General features: G+C 38.4%; 1 protein-coding gene and 1 pseudogene across 4 annotated transcripts in view; one reads left to right on the forward strand and one right to left on the reverse strand.

Moving 5' to 3' along the window:
- Positions 1-20950, reverse strand: part of DNAJC5B (DnaJ heat shock protein family (Hsp40) member C5 beta) — a 104126-nt gene extending 83176 nt beyond the window's left edge. For 2 of the 4 annotated variants that reach the window (XM_047728281.1, XM_047728284.1), the window contains exon 1: positions 7380-7485. The gene's annotated coding sequence lies outside the window, so the exon portion shown is untranslated. Of the gene's footprint in view, positions 1-185; positions 273-7379; positions 7486-20677 lie in introns of those variants that run through there. The other 2 variants (XM_047728282.1, XM_047728283.1) reach the window with 2 other exon arrangements.
- LOC125098974 (40S ribosomal protein S23-like) lies at positions 11099-11594 on the forward strand (annotated as a pseudogene).
- Positions 20951-27762: the final 6812 nt, after the last annotated feature.

The following is a 27762-nucleotide window of genomic DNA, read 5'->3' on the forward strand; positions in this document are numbered from 1 at the left end:
CTGTGAAGAGTAATAGAGGATAAAATGCCCAATAATTCTTAGGAAAAAATAGTATGGAGACTATCAGGAACAATACTTAGAGGTACAGACATCTATTTACCAAGGTTTATTGAATACCTAGGTGACCTGGGAACTTTAACAGAGAGAGAGAGAGAGAGAGAGACGTATGTATAATACATACTTACACATGTTCATATATGCATAGAATATTTCTGGAGAGCATGTGAAATTTGTCTCAAGTTCCATGGAGGGAAAGGACTGGGGACTGGGAGAAGAGGGAGAATTGTTTTTCATAGCATAAAGTTTCATGATGTTTAAATTTTTACTACATGCACGTATAACTTTTTAATTAAAACTCTATTTCCATTAAACTCTGCTTGGGGCAGGATCACAGATACTGAGAGGCCCACTTGCTTTGAGCAGCTGGGCACTGTCAATATTTAATAGCCTACATCAGCCGCCTTGCCTTTCTGTCCTACTACAACCAGTCTTCCCCTTTTAGCCATCTTCTACACTATCTCCAGTGTTCTCTTTGAAAAGTGTAAATTTACCTAAGCCAAGAAATCCTTGTTGCCCTTGTTTCCTACAATAGAAAGTCTGATCTGCTTAGTACGGCATTAGTGGGAAGTGATACTGCACGTAGTACTACTAGTATCATTCCTGGGCCTTCCAGAAGTCCACTGCCTTCCTCTTTCCCACTGTCACTATCCTAAACCAAACTCGTCATCTTCCTGGTATACCATGCTCTCCTGACAGTCCTTTCTGCGGTTTTTCTCCACTCCCACCTGTTCTCCATACACTACATTGTTTTAAAATGCAAATAGTATCCTAACTCTCGCCTGCTTATTCACTTTTAAACTTGTAAACACTGTGGATGCCTGCCTGGCTCAGTTGGAAGAGCAGGCAACTCTTAATGTTGGGATTGTGAGTTCAAGCCCTGTTTTGAATGTAGAGATTACTAAAAAACAAATAAACTTTATTTAAAGAGAAAAAAAAACACCAAACTGTGCACTGATCTTAAGCTAAAATCCCAGCTCCTTAGCAGGGCAACCTTCTGCTTCCTTCTCCACTGCCATCTCTCTCCAATTCTTTATTCTCTCCTCAGATTCTATTTCCACTAATTACTATACACTGTTTAGTTCCTTGAAGGTACCATTCTCTCTTTTCTCTGAGTCTTTGCACATGCTATTTCCTATCATAAGAAACTCTTCTACTCTTGGGGGGCCTGGGTGGTTCAGTTGGTTAAGCATCTGCTTTTGACTTAGGTCATGATCCCAGGGTCCTGGGATCGAGTCCCACAGCAGCCTCCCTGCTCAGTGGGGAGACTGCTTCTCCCTCTATCTCTGTGATTCCACTCATTTTCATTCTCCCTCAAATAAATAATAAAATCTAAAGAAAGGGAAGGAAAGAGAGAGAGAATGAAAAACTCTTCTACTCTCTCCTCACTGGTCTTCCAACCCCACCTTGCTCACTCCTTCAGCATAAAGGGTCGTAAAAATAAGAGTGTCATAAGAAAATCAGAAATAACTGAGGAAGAAAAAGTCACCCATTTAGGAGGAATCCTGTAGGAGTTCAGCTATCAGAAGGGAGATGTATGGAGTGCCTGGGTTAGGTACAGTTGGTTAAGCATCCTGACTCTTGGTTTTGGCTCAGATTGTGATCTCAGGGTAGTAAGGTCAAGCCCTGTGTCAGCCTTCATGCTCAGTGCAGAGTCCACTCGAGACTCTATCTCCCTCTCCCTCTGCCCCTCCCCCCAAAAAAAATCTTAAGAAGGAGGAAGAGGAGGAGCAGAAGGAGGAGGAGAGAGCTGTATGAGTGACACCATTGATGAAAGAAAGGGCTGGGCAGGCTGGAGAATGGAAAGAATAGAGGTCCCTCTAAAGAATAAAGTGGGGAGGGCTGAGTGAATGGGTGACAGACGGGAGAGATTAGAGAAGGTGAAAGACCTTGAAAGCCAAGATAGAGTTTGATCTTCATTTTTTAAACACTGGGAAAACTTGAACTGTTTTTAAACTGGCAAATGACTACCTCCAGTTCTTATATTAGAAAGTTGTGAACAACAGAGTGCAGAGGAACGAAGCTGGGGAGATGGGTGATCTTAGGGAAAGAGGATGAGTGTGTGCCCCAGGGCAGCAGCAGTCAGAACTAGAAGGAAGGGATGGATTTGAAAGAGATGTGGAGATAATGTCCTGGGCTTAATGACAAAGTGAAGGGGAGGAGAGACCCAGGAATCAGAGCACACTCATGATGCTAGCCAGGGAATATGATGAGGTCATTGGCTGAGATGGGAATCACAAAAGGAGAGCAGATTTGGAGGAAGATAATGAATTAAGTTTGGAACATGTTGGACTTTTGGTATAGGGTCAAGAAGCCCATGTCCATAATTAAAATCATACACAACCCAGGGTACAGCGTGTGGAGCCTTTCACAGAAACCACCTGCTAGGGTTGGTTTCATGTTTTCTGGTGTGGCATGTTTCCATGTCTCCCGTTTTCCATATCCTGACGAGGTCATGTGAATTGTTTGTCTTGCATGCAGGGAAGGAGTTGTAAAAACACAGGGCAAGTGGAGATAAAGTCTGTAAGTGGGAGAAGATCTGTTGGGCCAGGGCTGAAATTTGCACTGGAAAAATTGTTTTTCTCTCCAAGCTTGTGTCAATCACTACTCTTTCTCTTCAAGTCCCAACTCTGCTGTGATGAGCAAACTGAACTCTCAGGACAATTTCACTTCTACTCTGCACTCAGCTCTGGGGGCACTCTGAAGCCACAGTGCAAACATTTTTCAAGTTACGCAGTTCCTTTTTTGCTTTTGAACTCTTCACAGGTGTATACCATGTCTCCCAAGTCTTTTAATTCTTTAAAAGCCGAATGTATTCCCAACATGCAGTTTTTTTAATTGTCATATATTGTTTTAAAAAAACACAAAGTGGATTGAAACTGACACTGAATTCATTTGGGGAAGAAAGGAGAAAGGACAGTAACCACCTTAACAGGACAGAGTACATCAAGAGATAATGTTTTGGTTAGAGGTGTGAGAGAGTATCAGTTCCTAACCTAGAAAGGAACCTATTCAAACACAAAAGAAATGCTCTCCCCCTCTTCTAAGAATAATGACTTTGCATTCTAAATATGCTAAAAGGAAGAGAGGAATACTGGTATTCTAATTGTCAAGTAAGTTGTCTTCTCAACTGGCTAAAAATGTTTTTTTCAGGTGCCACCTTTGGCTTATGAGCAATATTGATAAAATATAGGACTTGTCCTTTATGGTTAATTATATTTAGTTGCACTAAACAGTGTAAGACTGAGGGTTAAGTCTTTGACTTCTTTTTAGTTCTTCCTTTTAGTTAGAGGTCCACTTGTGTGGCCATTGTGATGTTTGGGCAACTTAAAAGAAGGGTCTTCGGGACTCAGCTCATTACATAATTCCCTGGGCAGAGGAATGAAGGGATAACCCCAGGTATTGCCAGTGAGCAGACTGTGCACTTGTCATTGATGGAGGAAGATGTATGTGGGGGCAGTGGGGAGAAGAGATTTTTGTTGCTAGCTGATGAGTACCAGTAGGCTTCAGATCACAAAGATCTCTCTAGCTGCCTTGCCAGAAGCATCTGTCAGTCTACCATCAACATCACTATTTATTTATTTATTTTTAAAGATTTTATTTATTTATTTGACAGAGAGAAATCACAAGTAGGCAGAGAGGCAGGCAGAGAGAGAGGAGGAAGCAGGCTCCCTGCTGAGCAGAAAGCCCGATGTGGGGCTCGAACCCAGGACCTGGGATCATGACCTGAGCCGAAGGCAGCGGCTTAACCCACTGAGCCACCCAGGCGCCCCAACATCACTATTTAATATGGAACACCTCCTCCCCATTAGGATCACCCTTCAGAATGTATGGGAGCACTGGAAGAATGAGAACTACAACTCACAGCTTTCAACAGGGAATGCAGTTAGCAGTGGGAAAGGAAAGTGCTTCAAAAATGGATGTGAGACTACTCTTGGGAACAGCATGAAACATGACTCTGGAGGTTGGCAAAGACAAGCAGAAAAAGACACTGGAGTGATTGCCTCACAATCTTGCCAAGGGCTCCATTCCCACTCTTTTTTAGAGCATACACCTTTCCCCTTCTGAGATTGCCCCAGGTACCAGGTGAACAGCAGGAAATCTCCTTCTTTGCTCTGGTGGCAGCAATGTCTATTGGCTCTGTGTCACATTCCTTTCCAGACTTCACAGGCCTCAGGTTACAAAGGTCTTATTGCACAATTCTTAGGAGAATAGGCAGGGAGGCTGGGCTGGGATAAAGCAAAGTCCTGTGCACGTCAGAGATCCAGGTGTGGCCAGATGCCAAAGCACTCCAGGTGGTAGCAGCAAGAGAAAGAATCAAATGTCTTGATCTCTAGCAAGATAGCTTTCTTCTATTTTTTCTCCCAAGGCTGTTAAATAAGACTTATCAAGATGAAACTTTTGGGGGAATTTGATGGAAAACATTTCAAAAGTTCATTTAGCATACCTGCATTTCGGTTTACTGGACAGATTTGGGAATTTAAAACTCACAATGAAGAATCTGAAACTAAAGCTCTTTTTATCCCTCCATTTCTCATAACCAAATTTCTCCTAGAGTTTTATGCTACGTATGTATGCAATTACCCAATATATTACACAGCCTTTGAAAAATTAATATGGAAGCTAAAAGAATACTACCACAGCCCTGTTTAAACCCTATGCCATGATGGAATGTTCTTTTCTCTTGGTGATCACTTAATAATACTTTTATTAAAGATGATCTGTGTGGATAGCTAGAAACATATGGAAGATCCTTAAGTTAAAAACAACCTAGTGACCTAGAAAATATTCATCAGACCTCTGCAGCCGATGACTATGGGAATGAGATCTATATATATATTTAGCAATTCTTCATTTTCTTTCAGATTTGAGGGTTTCAGACATATATTGATATATTTGCAATGAATTGAATTGGAAAAGCCTCTGAGTGTCTATATGCAGGGAATGCCTGGGCTCAAACTTACAAATTAGAGATGCAAGACCTGTGCAGCTCTACATAAAACAAACAAATCTAAGGGAGCACCTAAGATATCAAGGTAACTCCAAATAAAATATTAATTTGCGGCATAAGTTAGGAAAGGCTCATAAAGGAGACATATTAGGTAATAAGGATAGGCCAGTTACCACAGATGGTATGACAGCCATACCTGCCAGATGAAGTGTCCATTCATACATACATTTATGGAGTACACATGTGTATCACAGAGTAGGCACACACATACACATAAACAAAGCGATCTACCTATACTGGAAAGACAAGGCCACAGAAAGTCTGCATGCTTATTATAAAGCAAAAAGGCCATTAATGGCATAAATGGCTCCCCCCCCCAGCAAACTACTCCTAATCGGGCCTCAAGGCAGAGTAACCTGTGGATTTCCCTGGATTTATTTTCGTTGTTATCTCAGCCTGTTCAATGGGTTCTTGGGTGCCTTTTCTTGACCTTGACCAAAGCTTATTTTTATGTGGAGTGGTAAAAGCTAGAAGAGATTTGTGACTAGTGTCACTCGCCATAGAGTACTTGAATTGACCAACAAACACATCGAGGGAATAAAATGAGATTTCCTCCCTTAGGATACTCTAAAATAGCTGAAATATGAACCAAGAAATTCATTCAGCATGAATTAAGGGCAGGGAGTACTGAAGAAGCCACCAGGCTAATAGTAAGAGGCTTTAAGCTATGGTTCCCAAGCTAGCAATCCCTAGCTTAATGATTTAAGTCAAGACACAACCTCTCTATGCTGGTTTCTTCTTCTGGAAATGAGGACACTGGAATGGATGATCTCTCAGTTCCCTTCCAACTCTAAAATTCTTTGGTCTATGACTAAAACAATGGTCAGAGAACATTATAGTCAATATATTTGTATAGACAAGTTAGGACATTCTATGTTTTTTGGATATTATTTCATGTTAAACCTAAACTTAGTTGTCACTGACTATGAATGAACTCTAAAAATTGGATCAGTGAAGTTTTAATTTTCAAGGACCTAACATGTTGGATCATAATGAAATTGTAAAAATTATGGTGGCTTCTCTAGAGGGAAGTTGGATATATACTAGAGTTAATGTGAAAGTACATTTTGTTTTTATCTGGACCTCTGGATTTATCAACATGCTTTGGGTTATTTTTACTTTTATAGTATATAAAGTGTTGGAATTACTGCTGGGATATATTTATTCCTGATGTGTTGGAGACCAAAGAGTGTTAAAAATTGTGTCCCGTGGTTAGAGATTGTGTCTCCCTTCTCCTTGTCTATTGCTGGTGGGGTCCCCTATGGGTAACTAATCTACCTGTCAGAAACTAGACTGCTGCTTCTACTGAGGGAATGTGGCAATAAACTTAGCTCTTGCAGGCAAATCTCAGCGTGCCTGCCTGAACAGTCCTGTACTCAGCTCTGGGGTCGCAGTGTGCTGAGACACAGAGGGAGGCCAATGGAGATGAGTCAGGACCTGGCACCCACCCCAAGCTCCGCCCTACTGGTAAACAGAACAGCTACTTGCCCGTCGCTGGAGCCTCTCAGGGCCCCAAGACTCCAGGAAGAAACAAATACTTTAGAAGCCAAAACCCCAAGGCAAGGTAAAGAAAACAGAAATGTCCGCATCCCCAGCGATGATTTCACTGGCGTGAGTTCTTTAGAGGGGGAGGAGTTGTAAATGGTTCCAGCTGAACTGTTTTACCTACTTCTCAACCATAAGGCCCTTCTCTTTCACTCTTTATAGGGGATGATGGCCTTTTTGCCTTTTAAGCCTTGAAATCTCAAAACCAGGCTTTAGAATTCATTTCGATTGCTAACACATAATAAATTTATTTCTCCTCTTTTTATTACTTTTGTTTCTATTTTTATGCTATATTCTATTAAAATGCCTCTTTCAGTTAACTTTTTGTTTAGTTTATTTTTCCCTGTCATTATGGGGAGAAGCTATTAAAAGAATAAACATTACCAGGTAATAAATGTAAACTACTTTACAAAGTAATTTTACACTGATTTCTTGAGGTAATTGTTTCTTTTGCATTTTTACATTGGTTGGGGAGAGAACAGTAAGGGGCTGACAATCTTGGGAATGTCCTCATCTGGCTTCATGACAATAAATAAGTCTGGCTATTGGGAGAATACTCCTCAGCTCTCTTTCTGGTAGGACTACCTTCGGCCTTTTATCTGCTCACTGTAAAGTGTCTGGTGCGTAGTCTCTGTGCTTATACTATTATTCCTAAGCCTGATGATACACTCGTCTTATGGTCTTCTCCTATTTTTTTTTTTTTTTTTTTTTTTTTTTTTTTTAGATACCAGCAATTTCTGTTCTAAGCTTAGCAATTGTTACATACCTGAACTGGAGGCATGGCTGGCCGACTCCTTCTAGCTCTGTCAGGTAGCGTCCCACCTCTAATATATCAATAGCTGAACCTTCTGTTACCTTCTACTCAGTAGCCACAGCTGAGCCTGGGCTGGATATTGTGATGTCACAGAGTAGAATACTTGCTCCTCCCAAAGGCTCAGCTGAGACCCTCTGGCTTCAGCATTTTCTGTCTTGTGCATGATGGGAGGTGGGAAAGGTTAATCTTTTTATTTCTTAACTGAGCCATAGAATCATAGGATCTTACTATGGGTGGAGACCTTGGAGACCTAGTGACTAGATTTTAAACTAACTCCCTTATTTTACAGATGGGGAAATTCAGATTCCAGGTAGGTAAGCGGCAGAGCTAAATCTAAACCCACATGCCCCCAGTGTCAGACCCCTGTTCTTCTGAAGACACTGCACCCCTGCTGGGTCCTATGCTATGGAGTTTGTCAACATCATTGTTCTCTGATAGATAGCTTTTTGGATGAGTTTTATCTGAATCCACCCATGACAAGAAACCATTCAGATAATGTGAATCGTGGGAAGAGAACAGAGTCTTAGGGAAGATCATTAGGTTTTCTGACAATCCATAGGTACCAGAAATAGCTAATTTTGGTCCTGGCCCACACTCAGAAATCCTGAGCCACCAGACCTATTCTAGATTAACAAGTAATGGGACGTCTGAGTAACTGATGTTTTCAATGAAATTTAATGATAAGAATGCCCAACCCGGGGTTAGGGATGGCTGCAATGCCATACAAGGGTCTAGTGTTTGTTGAGGAGAGAATGGGGAAAAAAAATGGGTAAAGCAATAGATTTTCACTGGAATTTAACTCTCTTTCATACCATTCACTTTTTCTAGATACTGTCCCCATATGGCATTAAAAAATTATATGCATTGCATGAGATGACTTATATCTTGAGGCCAGAGACTTGTACTTACAAAATTTCTCAAGAGGGGAACATATATTGCACTTTTATAACACCAACAACTAACATTTTACATCATGTTTTAGCATTTACAAGCTATTTTCACATATATCATTTCATTTAATCTTCACAGCTCAGTGAAGTAAACAGTGTATTATTATTAGTACAATTTTATGAGTGAGAAAATTATAACTTAGGTTGTTACTTGCACAAGATCACAAAGCTAATTAAGTGGAAAGGGTAACATCAGCTACAAACCAGATCTTCCAACCAAGCGTTTTCCCCACCACAGGGCTTCCCTGGGGTGGGAGGAATTGTCATGTGGTCTGGGAACACACTTGAAGGCAATTACATTAGGCAACCTTTTGATTAACAAAGAAGAAAGTATTCCTCTGGGTCATAAATACTGCTTTACTAACCTCCTACATGTCTCAATAAAAGCTTAGAGAAATGGTTAGTGAACACTAATTTCAAACTTCAAAATAATATAATCATTGCCCTTCGACCCAACAATTCCACATCTGTGAATTCTCCTAAGGGAATTATCATAGATATGAATAATATTTAGCTACAAGAGGTTCATTCTTTGAAGTATTGTTTATAATAGAAAACAAATATCTACTTAATATCTTCTTTAAACTAACTCTTACACTTTACTGAAATAAGAGAATTTAAAAGTAATTTTTTTGTCACTACATAAATAAAAATGTAGTATAGTTACCTTAAGTGTCAAATAACCATAAAAACAGATATAACAAAGTCAGGCTCTGGGCCAGTCCTATCCACCACTGTACTCACAACAGTCATGACCCCACCACAACAGGAGGGTGAATGCAGCCCACACACAGGATACCCCTGGAACACCTGGTTCTGGTGACCAGTGGGACTGCACTTCTGTGCCCCCCACAGGACATCCCTATACAAGGCCACTCCTTTAAGACTGGGAGATGTAGCTGAATCATCTAATATATAGAAACAGAGTTAGGCAAAATGAGGAGAGTGAAGAATATGTTCCAAGTGAAAAAACAAAATGAAATCTCAGGAAAAGAACTGAACAAAGCAGAGATAAGCAATCCACCCAATTGAGTTCAAAGTAATTGTCATAAAGACATTTACTTTTTGAACTTAGGAGAGACTGGATGAACACAGTGAGAACTTCAATAAAGAGAATTTAAGAAAGTACCCATCAGAGATATGAGATACAATAACAGAAATCAACAATACACTAGAGGGAATACACAGATTAAGTGATACAAAATAATGGATCTGCAATCTGGAAGACAAGGTAGAGAAATCACCCAAACTGAAAAGAGAATTTTTTTTTAAGATTTTATTTATTTGACGACAGAGATCACAAGTAGGCAGAGAGGCAGGTAGAGAGAGAGAGGAGGAAGCAGGCTCCCCGCTAAGCAGAGAGCCCAATGTGGGACTCGATCCCAGGACCCTGGGGATCATGACCCGAGCTGAAGGCAGAAGCTTTAACCCACTGAGCCACCCAGGCACTCCTGAAAAGAGAATTTTTAAAAATGAAGATAGTTAAAGGGACCTGTAGGACAATATCAAGCATACTAACATTCATATTTTAGAGGTCCCAGAGAGAAAAGAGAGAGAGAGAGAGAGAGAGAAAGGGGCAGAAACTTTATTTGAAGAAATAATAGCTGAACACTTAGCTAACTTGACAAAAGAAACAAATATCCAGGTCCAGGAATCCCAGAAAGTCCCAAGCAAGTTGAACACCAAGATAAATTGTAATTAGAATGTCAAAAATTAAAGACAGAGAATCTTAAAAGCAGCAAAAGAAGAGCAGTTAGTTACGCATAGGGAACTGCTGGAAGACTAACAGCTTATCTTTCAAGCAGAAACACTGCAAGCTAGAAAGCAGTGACATAATATATTCAAAGTGCTGAAAGGGAAAAAAAGAAAAAAAAAACAAAAAAACCTACAACCAGGAATACTGGGCAAGGTTATCATTCAAAATTGAAAGGAAGATAAAAAGTTTCTCAGATAAACAAAAGCTAAAGGAGTTCATTACCACTAAATAGGCTTTATTATAAGAAATATCAAAGGATGGGGTGTCTGGGTGGCTCAGTCAGTTAAGTGTCCAACTCTTGATTTCAACTCAGGTCATGATTTCAGGGTTGTGAGATGGAGCCCCATTTTGGCCTCCATGCTGAGTGTGGAGCCTGCTGAAGATTCTCTCTCTCCCTCCCCTTCTACTTCTCCCCATTCCCACTCTCTCTCAAGGTTGGGGGTGGGGAATCAAAGGATTTCTTTAATTGGAAAAGGCCAAAACTAGAAAGAAGAAAATATATGAAAGAAAAAAAAAAGCTCATCAGTAAGGCAAACACATAATAAAAATAGTGGATCAACTACTTATAAAGCTAATATAAAGGTTAAAAAACAAAAGTAGTAAAAACAACTTTACAATAATGATATGTGCAATAAAAAATGTAAATATGAAATAAAAAACATAAAACATGGTGGATAAGGAATAAAAAAATAGTGCTTTTATAATGTGTTCCAACTTAAGCCACCACCAACTTAAAAGAGTACTAAATACATAGATTGTTATATATGAAAAATATATATATATGTGTATATATACACATATATATATAAGCTACAAGCCAAAAAGCTATAATAGATACACAGAAAATAAAGAAATCCAAACATAACACTAAAGAAAATCATCAATCACAAGAGAAGAGACAAGGCAAGAAGAAAGGAACAGAAAAGATCTATAGCTCTTTTGATCAGGCCTGTGGTGCTGGCAGGATGAGCAAGTGTCATGGTCTTCATACTTCCAGGAAGCTCCATATCCACCAAGAAGATTGGAAGTGGCATGATAAACAGTACAAGAAAGCCCATTTGAGCACAGCCCTAAAGGCTAACCCTTTTGGAAATATTTTCCATACGAAGAGAATTGTGTTAGAAAAAGTAAGGGATAAAGCCAAACAACCAAATTCTGCCATCAGGAAGTGTGTCAGGTCCAGCTGATCAAGAATGGCCAAAATCAATCAATCAATCAATCAATCAACCATAGTCTTTGTAATCATAGTTGTTTGAACTTTATTGAGGAAAATGACGAGGTTCTGGTTGATTGATTTGATCACAAAGGTCATGCTGTCAGTGACATTCCTGGCATTTGCTTTATGGTTGTCAAAGTAGCCAATGTCTCTCTTTCGGCCTTAAACGAAGGCAAGAAGGAAAGACCAAGATCATAAGTTTTAAAAGTGAAAACATGACAGTATTAAATTTTCATATACCAAAAAAAAAAAAAAAAAAACTATAAAACAGAAAAAAATTAACAAGCTAGAAATAAATACATTTGATTAAATGCTCTAATCAAAAGAAAGGGTGGGTGAATGGATTAAAATAAGAAGACAAGACCCATCTATATACTGCCTACAAGAGGCTCAGATCTCACTTCAGACCTAAAGACATACAGACTTAAAGTGAAGGGATAGAAGAAGATATTCTATGCAAATAGAAACAAAAAGAAAGCAATATGTATATCAAACAAAAAGGCATTATTTTTTTTATTTTTTAAGATTTTATTTTGAGAGAGAGTGAACATGAGCAGGGGGAGGAACAGAGGGAGAGGGAGAAGCAGACTCCCCACTGGGCAGGGAGCCCACCATGGGGCTTGATCCCAGTACCCCAGGATCATGACCTGAGCCAGAAGGCAGACACCCAACAGACTGAGCCACCCAGGTGCCCCAAAATAGACTTTAAAACAAAAGCTGTAAGAAGAGACAAAAGGAGTAATACAACAAGAAGATAAAATAATTATAAATATTTATGCACCCAACATAGGAGCACCTAAATATATAAAGCAAATATTAACAGACACAGAGGGAGAAATTAGCAATAATACAATAATAATAGGGGACTTTAACACTCCACTTACATCAATGGATAGATCATCTAGATGGAAATTAAGAAACATTGGCCCTAAATGACACATTAGACTAGAAGGATGTAATAGATATATACAGAACATTGCATTGAAGACAGCACATGTGCTCAGGTGCACATGAAACATTCTTCAGTATAGATTACATTTCAGGCCACAAAACAAGTCTCATTAGATTCAAGATTGAAATCATATCAAACATATATTTTTTTATCACAATGGTATAGAAATCAATTACAAGAAGAAAACTGGGAATACAAATGCGGAGACTAAACAACATGCTACTAAACAATCAACGGGTCAATGAAAAAAAATCAAATAGGAAATTAAGAAAATATTATGTGACAAATGAAAATAAAAACGCAACATTCCAAAATCTGTAGGACACAAAAGCAGTTCTTTTTTTTTTTTTTTTTAAAGATTTTATTTATTTATTTGACAGAGAGAAATCACAAGTAGGCAGAGAGGCAGGCAGAGAGAGAGGAGGAAGCAGGCTCCCTGCCAAGCAGAAAGCCCGATGCGGGGCTTGAACCCAGGACCTGGGATCATGACCTGAGCCGAAGGCAGTGGCTTAACCCACTGAGCCACCCAGGCGCCCCCACAAAAGCAGTTCTAAGAGGAAATTTTATTAGTGATACAGGCCAACCTCAAGAACAAGAAAAGTTTCAAGTAAACAATCTAACCTTAAACCTAAAAAGAACTAGAGAAAGAAGAACAAAGTTAGTAGAAGGAAGGAAGTAATAAAGATCAGAGTAGAAATAAATGAATTAGAGACTAAAAGAACAGTAGGTAAGATCAATGAAATTAAAAACTGGTTCTTTAAAAAATAAAATTGAGGAAACTTTAGCCAAATTCATCAACAGAAACAGAGAAAGGACTCAAGTAAATGAAGTCAGAAATGAAAGCAGAGAAGTTGCAATTGATAGCATAGATATGTGAAAGCTCATAAGAGATTACTAAAACAATTATATGCCAACAAATTGGACAACCTAGAAGAAATGGATAAATTACTAGAAACAGAACCTTCTGAGACTGAATCAGGAAGAAGTAGAAAATATGAACAGACCAGTCACTCTTCATGAAATTGAATCAGTTATTAAAAGCCCAGGATCAAACAGCTTCACTGGTGAAATCTACCTAATATTTAAAGAAGAGTTAATACCTATTCTTCTCAAACTGTTCGAAATAATGGAAGAGAAAGATCCTGTATGTTCATAGAGGCAAGAATTCTCAAAAAAGAATAGCAAACCAAATTCAACATTATATTGAAGGGATCATACACCATGATTGAGTGGGATCTATTCCAGTTAGTCAAGGGTGGTTGAACATCTGCAAGTCAATGTCATACACCACATTAACAAAACAAAGGATAAGAATCATGATCATCTCAACAGAAGCAGAATCCATTTAACAAAACTAAATATCCATTAATGATGAAAACTCTCAACAAAGTGGGTATGGGGGGAATATACCTCAACACAATAAAGGCCATATATGAAAAACCCACAGCTAGCGTCACACTCGGAGAAAAACTGAAAGCTTTTCCTCAAAGATCAGGAACAAGACAAGGATGTTCACTCTTCCACTTTTATTCAACATGGTATTGGAAGTCTTAGCCACAGCAATTCAGCAAGGAAAAGAAATAAAAGGCATCCAAATTGGAAAGGAAGAAGGAAAACTATTTGCAATAGCATGATACTATATATAGAAAACCCTCAAGACTCCATGAAAAAAAACTATTAGAACTAATAAACGAAATTCAGTAAGGTTGTAGGATATAAATCAGTATACAAAATATGTTGCATTTCTAACACACTAATAACTATCAAAAAGAGAAGTTAAGAAAGCAATCCCATTTGCAGTTTCATCAAAAAGATCTAGGAATAAGTTTAACCAAGAAGGTGAAAGACTGTGAGACATTGATGAAAGAAATTAAAGATGATAGAAATAAATGGAAAGATATTCCATGCTCATGGGGTGGAAGACTTTATAAATTTATATTATATATAATATTTGTTTGATTTAATACTAATATATAAATTATACATAATATTCATATACATATGAATATTGCTTATCCATAAAAAAGAATGAAATCTTTCTACTCATAATAACACGGATACACCTAGATGGTATTACACTAAGGGAAATAAGTGAGACAGAGAAATACAAATACTGGATGATTTCACTCACATACGCAGTACAAAAAGCAAAACAAATGAACAAAGAAAACAGAAAGTTATAGATAGAGAATAAGTTGAAGGTTTACCAGCGGGATGGCAGACAGGCGATGGATAATGAGGTTCAATCATCCAGACAGGGTTATATTATACAGGATAGGGAATACAGTCAGTAATATTGCAACAACTTTGCATGGTGTTAGAAGGTAGCTAGACTTATTGTGGTGACCATTTATTTTGTGATGTATATATCTACGAAATCACTATGTTGTACACTTGAAACAAATTCAATATCATATGTCAATTATTCTTTGGAAAAAGAATACAAAGTAATGCTATTAATGCATTGATTTTGGTGCTGATACCTGGCAAAAACTGTGACTGATTTAATCAAATCACAATTAATACCCTTTATTCCTGTCATGATCTTCACCTTTCTGCATTAGATATCTTTTTTTCACCACCGTTGTACAACAGGTTCTGTGAGGAAAAGCAACATAGTGCATATCTGGTTCCAAATGGCAATTATGTATATTTCTACATACCTGGGATACTAAATGCCTTTTAACTTCCTAAAGTGACCCTTTGATGTACTTCAGAAAAGAGCACAGCTGTCACATGGGCAGTCAGTATGCGAGAATCCGCCCTAGCCCTCTGTGTGATTTTCACTAATGACTCTCAGGAACCCTGCTATAGCCTGGAAAGCATTTCAGAAATTCATGAGTGTTTTTGGTTGTTGGAATCATTACGCGTTAGAGGTACTCCTGGCTTTGTGAAGCAGAGGCTAGAGATGTTAGCCTGCAATGTCAGGCATGTTCCCATGTGAACAAGAATTGACTGATAATTCCAAGTGACTTTAGATATCTCTCAGAATATCCAAGTCAGTGAAAAAACTAGTGAACCAGACCTAAATATTATTCATAATTTATAAATACCTAAGCCAGACCTGAATCCTTCTAACACGTAAATGCAAAATTTTTGCACAGTTTTAATATACACTGATTTTTCCAGAATGCAGCAGCTTTGTACATCAGGTAAGACCATATCCTATTTTCTTTACAACTTTACCAAACAATGTTCGCAATTTTGAAAAAATCAGCCTATCCGATGGCCATGGTGCCCTGAAGTCACCCTGAAACTCACCTGTATCTGTCTACACTAGCATCTTCATATTCTCAGCAAATCTCTCATCTTCTCCACCATAGTCAAGCTCAAGCATTTAACTACTAAAATGTATATTTGTTTATATGAATTATTTTCTTTAGTTTCTCCTTTTATCCAGGGTAGGGGATTACATTTTTTATCAAATTTTAAATTTTTAAAATGTAAAATTTTACAATTTTTAAATTTTATTAAATTTTTATTAAATTATGCACATAAGCAGGCTATCTGTGACTATCATTTCAGAATTTGACATGAGGAGATAAAAAAACATTGTCATTAAAAGGGAACACAGGCCCTGACAGTGTTGAGCACCACTCAGTTCTAAGAAGTCATCTGAGATATTCATGGGCATAACTGGGGATCTCACTGTGATCCACACATTTTTCAATAAGTTGATTATCACTGTGCTTTCTTCCTTGGCCTTGTTACAGTATCGGCAGAAACAACAGTTATCTGCAAAACTGCAGGCTCAATATCCTATATTTTTCAATTACTCAAAAAAATGTAAGCACTGAAAATGTTTCAAATGCATTCATGCAATACCAAAAAATAATCTCATACATGAGTTGTGGCACATATTACATAACATGCTTTAGGAAACACAGGACTTTCCATTCTCATGATATAGAAGAATGCTCACAGATATTAGTGCAAAAGTTGGTACCAATATTTCTTTTAAGATTTTATTTATTTATTTGAGAGAGAGAGAGAGCACAAGCAGGGGGACCAGCAGAGGGAGAGAGGGAGATGGAGAAGCAGGCTCCCTGCTGAACAGGGACCCGGATGTGGGGCTTGATTCCAGGACCCTGGGATCACTACCTGAGCTAAAGGCAGACACCTAACCAACTAAGCCACCCAGGTGCCCCAAGTAGGTACCATTTTTAATAAATACACATACTGGGGAAAATTCGAAAGGTCCATGCCAAATTATCAACAGTGGTTATCTCAGAATGGGAGATGATGTGTAATTCAATTCTTACTTGTTTACCTTTTCTAAATGTTTTAGAATGGACGTATGTTCTTAAATGAAGAAAAAAGGCTATTTGAAGTATACATATTTAGTAGATAAAATTGGAGGGAGCTATGGAACATTTATATTCAATATACATCTCTGTAGTGTTGCTTCTGTAGTGAAATCAGTGTACAACATACATTTTTCTATTTCTTTTTATTTATTACCCAAACATTTACATTATCAAATTCCTCTTATCGCACAAAATGGAAAGACCTATAGAGCTAGCAGAGATTCATTAGAAGAATCATAAAGTGAACCAACAATTTCCCTACTTTCATCAGTATTTTTAGTAGTGTCCATGGATTAAATGAATAATTTCCAAAACTTAGTTTAAAAGTCACCTTTCTGGGACGCCTGGGTGGCTCAGTTGGTTGGGCGGCTGCCTTCAGCTCAGGGCATGATCCCAGTGTTCTGGGATCGAGTCCCACATCGGGTTCCTTGTTCAGCAGGGAGCCTGCTTCTCCCTCTGCCTCTGCCTGCCTCTCTGTCTGCCTGTGCTTGCTCTCTCTCTCTCTCTCTCTCTCTCTCTCTAACAAATAAATAAAAAAAAAAAAAAAGAAAAAGTCACCTTTCTTAGAACAAAGGATTCTCATGGTAGGATATGGATTGACTTTCTTTTTCTTGAACTGATCTCCTTTCAGTTATCTCAGGAAAAAATAATCACATTCTCACTTGTGTTTTATGTTGTCTGAGCATATAGTTAATACTTTACCTTCTGCAAACGTAAGGACTACATCAGTTCTTTTGTGTAGGGTTCTATAATGAAACACATGTGACAACTGGGCAAGAGGTAAGCAAAGCCTCAGAGACAGAGCCCACAAAGGTTTCAGGTCCCTCAGACAGTAGGGGAATGAGGGAAAACCTCTGCAAGCAGGCGTTCTTCAGACTAAATAAATTATAGATGGAAGTCAGAGTTCAAAGTTTCTTGCTCAGTTGTGGAGGAGAATTTTGTGGGGAGTGGGGTGGGAAATACTCCTTTTCAACACTTAAATTCCACTTCAAGCCAGAAGTTTTCAAATTGTGGGCTACAGACCACCTAGATCAGAACGACCTGCTTTATTTTTTCAAAAAATTAATGTGGATTCCCACATAACTCCCTGGTTTTACTGCCACTGAATTTTAAGAGCTGGATTAGGGAACCCATGCTGAAGCAAACCCTCCAGGTGATTCTACCGTGCAGAAATGTTTGAGAACAATGTAGGCCAGAGGCTCCCAAACTTCAGAGCAGCACATCAGAGTGTCTGGAGGATTTGTTAAAACACAGATTGCTTACCCCACCTTCAGGTTTCTGGTTCTGGAGGCCTAGGAGAGGCCCAGGACTTTATGTTTTTAACAAGTTCCACATAATGATGGAGCAAATGGTTGGGACTACACTTTGAAAACCCTTGTGCTCGGCCCAAGAAACCAGGGAGATTCTACAAGCATTTCCAAAGACCTGGGAAATGCAATTTGAGACTTGAGTATTTTTATTAAAGACTTGGAAAAGAATTTGTTGAGGAAGTTTGTCCTTACTCTGGTTTTTATTTTCTTTAGTATTATTTTTTCCACAAATAATTCTTTTTCCTGTCCATCCATCCAGGATTCTCCAAGGCTAATAATAAACAGCATCAATTTCCTTCATTTTGCACCTTTTATATTTGAGAATGAGCACAACTGATGCTTGATTTTTCAGATGCCTGCATTAATTTGATTTCAGGACCCACGGAATGCTGATGTTAGCATACCAACAATTACCAGAGTTAAAGCTACAAATTAGGGAAGGGATATGAGCAGTCTATGTGTGCGATTTTAAATAAGTCTTCGTGGACTGTCCTTTAAAGGATATTATGATAATTCAACATAAACCCACAAAAGCAAATCTAAAGCTATGCCTTTTCCCAAGCCAAGGTCCTTATGCTAAATAAAAATATAAGCATGCCTGGAAAATCAGAAAGCTATATATTGCTAATGTTTGTTCCCATGAGACCCACCTCATGTACTCATAGAATCATAATTTTTTTCAAAACAGAGGTAGTACTATACACCCTAACATAATTCATTTTTAAGCAGTGCTGATGACATTTGTAAAAGAAAATGTCAGCCAAACTGCAATAAAACATTTCCTGCCCAATAAAATAAATAAAATAGTTTGGGTTGAGTGCTTTAAAATTTTTGGCTTTGGAAGATTAAAATAACAAATGAATCACAGATCCAAAAAATACAATGCTAACTTTATTACCAGATAGAGTTTATTCTGCATTGTAACCAAAGTTTCAGGGACTTCTCAGTTTTAAGTACTAGAAGGCTGGCTCCTCCCTGAAGAACAGAAAGTTATATAGAGGGCCAATGAGAAACATTTTAGGAAATTAAAAAAAAAAATACTTGTATTTCCAGCAGAGTTATTAACACTATCATTTTAGGAGTTAAATCCTGAATTCAGATTCTTTCCCAGTTTCCTCATCTATAAAGTGGAAATAATGATATATGCTTTGCAGGAGTGTTGCAAAGAAGAAATGAGATGGTGAATAATTTACTAAGCACGTTGGAAGTTCTCAATGATAAATCAGTTTGATTTTGACTCTTATTAGCTTTGTTATTAGGAAAACTACACACTATGGATTTAAAGGAAAAAGAGATCAGATATGCTTGGGAGACTAAAGAAAGACTTTAGTCAGTATGTGGGCTTTGTGAAGAGCCTTAAAGAATGCATATTATTTATTTAGGGCAAGATGGAGGAGCTGTGTCTTTCTATAATCCTGGCACACAGACCATTATCCTGCCAGTGTAACTTCCTTAAGGGATATGGGCAGAGATGGAAACTTTGTATACGTTAAAATTTACAATTTGCATTACAATTTAATTTATAATTCACAATACTTATTGTACCTAGTCAACTCACTTATTCAATAAATTCTTATTTCTCTCTTTGATTTGAAACAAGGCAATACTTGTTGAGGTGCCCTAATAGTCAAAAAAGCAAGTAAAGGATATTTTGAGTAACTGTTATTGTGAAATAATTTCAAAAGAGCATACTTGTTATTAATGACAAGCAGTGTATTATGCACTTTTTGGCTTGTCATCCTGACTATGGAGTACATGTTGTAAAGGAAGAAAAGTGGGTAATTATATTTCACATGAACATCAAATTGAGTGTTCCTTCCTTGTAGTTTTGTAAAGTAGAATTGTGGCAAGATTGTCCCTAGTTAATGCCAGGAAAAATGGAAAATAAATGTCTTTTTAAAAAATGTCTCTTATATAAACAAGTAAAACCTGCTAAAGTGGTTTGCAGTCATTGAACATAGGTCAATTCCCATTAAAACAAACTTCATGGGTAAGTCTGAATTATTTTGTTGTGTTGGTATTTTGTTTGTATCAAATATTGTTTAGCATGAAATTAAATATATAAAGCTTGTATCAGAGCAAAATAAATATCAATGTTATTATTATTAAACCATTATTGGCAAACAATTTTCGCAGTTAAAAAGTTTTAATTCTACTTCTGTTCATCTTACAGGTGCAAACTTATAGCTCAAAGGATGAACAAGTGCTTTTAAAATCTTATTCTATAAATACAGTAGTTAATTTTTCCCTTAGATGCCTATTTTAATAATTGCTTTCAAGATATCTATCAGAAAACCACAATTGAGATTGTGTCATTAAGATTTGTGTATTCTGCATTAAAATGATCTAAGAGGTTCTAATATTCATTAGCATTCTATATCTCAATCTCATTCCCAAGGAATTTCTATATTATAGGACATTGTTTGGGACTATAGTTATTATCTGGATTTTAATGGTATCACTATTATTAAAGTTTGATATAGAATGCTGGACTCTAGTCATTGGAGAAACTTCTAGAATCTCCCGTGAATGTGATGTTTGGAATACTCTACCCTGATTTTGGAGATAAAGTGGATCATTATCTGGAAACTCCCTACAACTCTCTTTCCACCTACTCCCTTACCTTAATTATGTGCAAATCCCATCTAGAGCCATTCCTCAGTCCCTTGGGAACCTTTGCTGTATGTATTAATCAGCTTTTATTGTGTATCAAAAATTCTCACTGATTTCCAATAGCAAAACTTTTTTGTCTTACTTACAGGTTGGTTGGGCAGCTACAGCAGTCCTGCTCTGAGCTTCAGGTCATGTTCAGTCAGGTATGTTCCATGAGTCTTTGGTTCTAGGAGGGAGGTTAAAGGAACAGTGGCTCCTAGGCAAATTCTTCTTAACGTAGAGGGTGGGAACATAAAAGGCAAAGTGGTCAAGCCAAATGGTGCAAATGCATTCAAAGCTTCTGTTCAGGTTCGTTGGCCAAAACAGCAAAGGTGGTTAACATCAATGGAGAAGGTAGGATAGTCTTCATGTAAGTGAAAAAGGAGAGACAGAAGCGATAATTTGCTGGATAGCAATCCCACTCAACATACCATACAGGACAGTCACGGGGTAGCCAAAAATAGCCCATTGCAGAAGGGGAAGCTGTCACTGGTCTGTAGCAATTCTGAAATCTCACTGGGCAAATGTTGCCAGGTTCCCAACCTGAAGGTGGGAAATGTTCTTTGATTAGACTCCAAGTCTGTTCCCTGGGAATAGCTTTTCTTTTCATTGTTCTCATGACTCTTGGCTCCACCTTCTGAGAGGTAATTTTCCATTGTCCTTCTTGGCCACTTCTGAAGTAAAATATGTACCCCCTGACAGCTGAGCAGCTTCCTTATCCTGCTACCCGCCTGCAGAATGTTGGGGACCCTAAGGTCTTTAATTTTGTATGGTTCATTTCTTTTTATTATTGAAGTATAGTTGACATACAATGTTTTATTAGTTTCAGGTGTGTGGCCCACTGAGGATTCAACAATTCTGTGGCTTACACAATGTTCACCATGATAAGAGCAGTTACCATCTGTCACCATGAATGTTACTACAGTATTATTGACTATATTACCAGTTCTGTACTTTTCATCTCCATAACTTATTTCTTTTATAACTGGAAGTTTCCACCTCAATCTCATTCACTTATTTCACCCATTCCCTAATCCCCCTCCCCCTTGGCAACCATGGTTTGTTCTCTGTATTTATGAGACTGTTTCTGTTATTCTTTATTTACTCATTTGTTTTGATTTTTAGATTCTACTTGTAAATGAAATCATATGGTATTTGCTTTTCTTTGTCTGACTTATTCACTGAACGTAAATACTCTCTAGGTCCATCCATGTTGTCACATATGGCAAGATCTCATTCATTTTTATGTTGGTGCAATAATACTCGTGTGTGTGTGTGTGTGTGTGTGTGTGTGTGTGTGTATCACATCTTTTTTATCCATCTATCGATGGGCATTTAGGTTTCTTCCATATCTTGGCTATTATAAATAATACTGCAATAAACAAAGGGTTGCATGTATTCTTTTGAATTAGCATTGTCATTTTCTTTGGTTAAATACCCAGTAGTAGGATTATTAGATTATATGGTATGTCAATTTTTAATTTTGTGAGGAACTCCTTACTGTCCCACAATGACTACACCAATTTCCATTCCCAGCACCAAGGGTTATTTTTTCTCCAGGTCTTTGCCAGCACTTCTTATTTTTAGTTTTTTTTGATACTAGCCATTCTTACTGGTATGAGGTAATATCTCATCATAGTTTTCATTTGCATTTCCCTGATGGTTATTGATCTTGAGCATCTTTTCATGTGTCTGTTGGCCATCTGTATGTCTCCTTTGGAAAAATGTCTTTCAGGTCCTCTGCCCATTTTTTAATCCAACTCTTTGGTTTTTTGCTGCGGAGTTGTATAAGTTCTTTTTATATTTTGCATATTAACTTATCAGATATATTATTTGCAATTATCCTCTCCCATTCAGTGGGTTAATTTTTCCATTTTGTTAATGGTTTTCTTCACTGTACAAAAGCTTTTTATTTTGATGTAGTCACAGTAATTTACTTTTGCTTTTGTTGTCCTTGCCTGAGGAGATATATCCAGAAAAGTGTTGCCAAGGCTGATGTTCACGACATGACTGCCCCTTTTTTTTTTTTTTTAGGATTTTTTATGGTTTCAGGTCTCACATTTTGGCTTTAATCTATTTCAATTTATTTTTTGCATATGTTGTAAGTGGTCCAATTTCATTCTTTTGTATGAATTGGATAACATGTAGCTATTTAGTTTTCCCAACACCATTTATTGAAGAAACTGTTCTTTTCCCATTGTATATTCTTGTCTCCTTTGTCATAGATTAATTGACATGTAAGCATGGATTTATTCCTGGGCTCTCTGTTCTGTTCTGTCTATTGATCTAAGTATTTGTTTTTGTGTCAATACAATACTGTTTTGATTACAGCCTTATGGCATAATTTGCAAACAGGAGTGTAATATCTCCAGCTTTGTTCTTTCTCAAGATTGCTGTGGCCATTTGGGAAACTTAAAATTCCAGATGACTTTTAGGATTCATTTTTCTGAAAATACTACTGGTATTTTGATAGCAATTGCATTAAATTTGTAGATTGTTTTGGGCAGTATGGATATTTTAACAATATTAATTCTTCCAATCCATGAACATGGTATCTTTCCATTTGTTTATGTCATCTTCAGTTCTTTCATCAATATCTTAAAGTTTTCAGAGTACAGGTCTTTCACTTCCTTGGTTAAATTTCTTCCTACATATTTTCTTTCTTTCTTTTTTTTTGATGCAATTATAAATAGAATTTTTTTTTCTTAATTTCTCTTTCTGCCACTTTGTTATTAATGGTAAAACTACAACAGACTTCTGTTTATTAATTCCATATGTTGCAAATTTCCTGAATTCATTTGTTAGTTCTAATAAGCTCTTGGTGGAGTCTTTAGGATTTTTTTTGTATAGTATCATGGCATCTGTAAATAGTGAGTTTTGCTTCTTCCTTGGCAATTTAAATGTATTTTATTTCTTTTTCTTTTCTGACTGCTGCTGCAAAGCTTCCAGTACTGCATTGAACAAAAGTGACAAGAGTCAACATCCTTGTCTTGCTCTTGATCTTAGATGAAAAACTTTTAGTCTTTCAGTTTTTTTTTTTAAACAGACTATTTTTTTAGATTTATTTATTTATTTATTTATTTGACAGACAGAGATCACAAGTAGGCAGAGAGGCAGGCAGAGAGAGAGGAGGAAGCAGGCTCCTTGCTGAGCGGAGAGCCTGATGCGGGGCTCGATCCCAAGACCCTGAGATCACGACCTGAGCCGAAGGCAGAGGTTTAACCCTCTGAGCCACCCAGGCTCCCAGTCTTTCAGTTTTTTATATAATTTTAATTGAAAATAATTTTAGGGGAGCCTGAGTGGCTCAGTGGGTTAAGCCTCTGCCTTTGGCTCAGGTCATGATCTCAGGGTCCTGGGATTGAGCCCCATGTCGGGCTCTTTGCTCAGCGGGGAACCTGCTTCCCCCTCTCTCTCTGCCTGCCTCTCTGCCTACTTGTGATCTCTCTTTCTCTGTCAAATAAATAAATAAATAATCTTTTAAAAAATAATTTTAGATTTACACAGAAGTTACTAAGATAATACAGAGAGTTCCATGTACCCAACACCTAGCTCTCACTATTATTAAAGTTTTACATTAGTATGGTATAGTTGTTACAATTAATGAACCAATTTTGTTATCTTATTATCCTAAGGTCTTTTTCATGGCTCAAAGAGTCACATTCTCTTTTAATCCAGGCAATAGTGTTTTGGAAGTTATATTTCCTCCCCCAAAACTATTTTTAATTATTGTTTGTGATTAAATTAGCTCCATGAAACAACTATATCTACAGTAATTTTCAAGCCATGTCTCTCTCTCTCTCTCTCTCTCTAGGCTTAATTACAGAGTTTGAGCTTATTAAGTTAGTGGAACCTAGTCCATATCTCTTTTCTATGAGCTATTTAGTCTAGATAAGAGAATTCATTGGATACCACCTTAATCCATTAACACATTTAAGAAAGAGTATGATAGTGCTATTTATTTGATCTTTGTCTTGAGACTTGGTTGTAATTAGCATTAATCAGAGTTTGTGGTTTTTGGTGTTTTTCAGTTTTTCCTTTTTTTATTTGAAGATGAGAAACAGTTCTGTTTTTTAGACTTGCAAGTCCTGGAATTTCTGGAGTCACTCTTTACTCTTTAATCCCTGCTTACATGCAGGTCAATTCTTGAAAGACTGTAATCAAAGGCAGCAACCAACTCATGCTAGTAACAGGCTATCTTGAAGTCTTGTCACCCCAAACCACTCATTCTTGAGGTATATTTTCTGTCTTCAAGTCATTGCTTTACCAAATATTTGCTATGACATAATCTTGCTCTACAAGATCATCATCTTTCTGGACTTCAACACTTTCTTGCTATCTGCTGTTCAGTCCCAAGGGAAGAACAAGTATTTTAAGTTCTTATCACAGCAGCACCATACTTTTAGGGACTAATTTCTATATTAGTCAGCTTTTGCTATAACAATACTGTGTAATAAAAAAAAAACATATTTCTATGACCTATAAAATGAAGGTATCTTGCTCATGGTCTGAGGCTGCCTGCAGTGGCTCTACTCCAGCCTGTAGATGGTTTCTATACTCACTCACTCTGGGACACAGGCTAAAGGAGAGTGCTCTTCCTATGACAGAGGGCAAGAATGCTAAAGGCCAAACCAAGTCACAGGAGCACGTTTTAAGCATCTACCCACATTTTGCTGGTCAAAGCAAGCCACATGACCAGACCTAATGTCAACGGAGGGAGAAGAAATGCAATTACTTACTTGATAATAATACAATTTACCTCACCAGACAAAGGTCTGGCCTCTGTTATTCATTATTCAGATGGTCACTAAAATATATGGGGAGCTGGAAGAGGAGGGATGCAAATGTGGTTAGGGAAAAAAAATTTTTAATATGCAGCCACTTAAAATTCAAATCCCCTTTTCCTCCCTCTTAAGTAGCTCCTTTCCCTAAAAGACCAGTTAGGGCTGGGCTGCATCAGTACAGCCCAGACAGTAATCTGACTCCAGTTGCATGGCTGGATGCTCCTTCATGTTCTCCAAGGGCTGCTGCTTTGTTCTTCACCAGTTAATCCAGCTCCAAATGATCTAGGAATTTCTCTTTCCAACCCCACTACTTCTGCTGCAGTTGACAGAGCTAATCCTTTTGTCTTTTAAAAGAATTTACAATGTCCTGATGGGTCTTGCTTTAAGCGAGAAAAGAACTAAAAGCAGAGTTACTCGGGCATGGTTCTGATCATCCCATCCCTTTCATCAATGCCAAAACCAAGGAGCCTGGCATAGTAGATGCACCTGCTCTACTGCTCCTCCTTACACCTGCTCCTCCAGGGGTATTGGGCAGTAGGCTCTAGCCACACTCATAATCCCTCCATTTTTCTCAGGGCTTTCCTCTTTGCATCCCCACTGGATCCAACTCATTTGGGCCATCATCACCTCTAGTTTGGCTTCCTCCCTCTGAGCCTGGCTCTACTTCTAGCCTGCCTATCTCCCAACACTTTCCGTTCAAAGTGATTCAGAGTAGTGCTTCTGGAATGAAAATTTATCTTGTGGCCCTCTTGTCTTAAATCTTTCAGTGTTTTTACATTTTGTCTCTTAAAGGTGGCTTTCCAAGTATGCCCCATCTTGTCCCAAAATATTCAGCCTTATTTAAATATCAAGCTTCTCCCACACACTCAAACTCTCACACTTCCAGAATTTTGGATACAAGTGAAATGGCCCTGGCCATTCTGATGGAGGGGCCTACTGGGCAGCAGAGTAGGCCTGAAAGCTGAAGTTGCCCCACAAGGTTGCCCTTGCCCCAGCCCAGTACCTCCATGTGCAACCCCTGACCTCCCCAAAGGGAGAAATAACTGTGGACAGAAATGTAATAATACTGCTGGACACTATTTTAATCAAGACTTTTTTTTTCAAGTAACAAACACATCAAACGAAGTCAAGCACAACAGTGTAGTTATTGTAAAGATTTTAGGGTGTCTCATAAGACTCAAGGTCAAGACAGTGGGCCTTATGAGTAACTGAGATGAGGAATTGGCTATTACAGTAAAAATTGAAGCCAGATCTGAGCTGTATGTGTTGGTGTTGATGTTTTCATAAAATTATTAATGCCACTAGAGGAGTCAAGATGGCGGAGAAGTAGCAGGCTGAGACTACTTCGGGTAGTGGGAGATCAGCTAAATAGCTTATCTAAAGATTGCAAACACCTACAAATCCAATGGGAGATTGAAGAGAAGAAGAACAGCAATTCCAGAAACAGAAAATCAACCACTTTCTGCAAGGTAGGACTGGCAGAGAAGTGAATCCAAAGCGACGGGAAGATAGACCGCGGGGGGAGGGGCCGGCTCCCGGCAAGCGGCAGAGCAACGGAGCACAAAATCGGGACTTTTAAAAGTCTGTTCCGCTGAGGGACATCGCTCCAGAGGCTTAACTGGGGTGAAGCCCAGGCGGGGTCAGCGCGGCCTCAGCTCCCGCAGGGTCGCAGAAGGATCGGGGGTGTCTGAGTGTCGCAGAGCTTACCGGTATTAGAACGGGGAAGCCGGCTACAGAGACAGAGCCGAGGAGTGACTCTCAGCTCGGGGTTGCCTTGAACCGGTCGCAGGCTCGGTCAGCTCGGAGCGCGGCCGGAGGCCAGGGTGACGGGAGTCACTGGGCGCTGTTCTCTGAGGGCGCACTGAGGAGTGGGGCCCCGGGCTCTCTGGGCCGGAGACCGGGAGGCCGCCATCTTTATTCCCGTCCTCCAGAACTCTACGGAAAGTGCTCAGGGAACAAAAGCTCCCGAAAGCAAACCCAGCAAACCCGAGCGGATTACTCAGCGAGGCCCCGGGTAAGGGCGGTGCAACTCCGCCTGGGGCAAAGACGCTTGAGAATCACTACAACAGGCCCCTCCCCCAGAAGATCAATGGGAAACCCAGCCAGGACCAAGTTCACCTACCAAGGAGAGCGGCGGAATTCCAGAGGAGAAGAAAGCAAAGCACGGAACTCATGGCTTTCTCCCCATGATTTTTTAGCCTTGCAGTTAATTTAATTTTTTTTTCTTTTTCAATTTTTTTTTCTTGTTCTCTTCTTCTGCTAAATTTTTTTTAACTTTTACCGTTTTCTTCTTTTAATGTTTTTTAAATAGTTTATCTAATATATATATATTTTTTCCTCTTTTTATATTTTTTCTTTATCAGCTTTCTTTTTTTTAATAGTTTCTTTTTTTTTTTCTTTCTTTCTGAACC

The sequence above is a fragment of the Lutra lutra genome, chromosome 4 (assembly GCF_902655055.1).
Source record: "Lutra lutra chromosome 4, mLutLut1.2, whole genome shotgun sequence".
NCBI classification, from domain to species: Eukaryota; Metazoa; Chordata; class Mammalia; order Carnivora; family Mustelidae; genus Lutra; species Lutra lutra.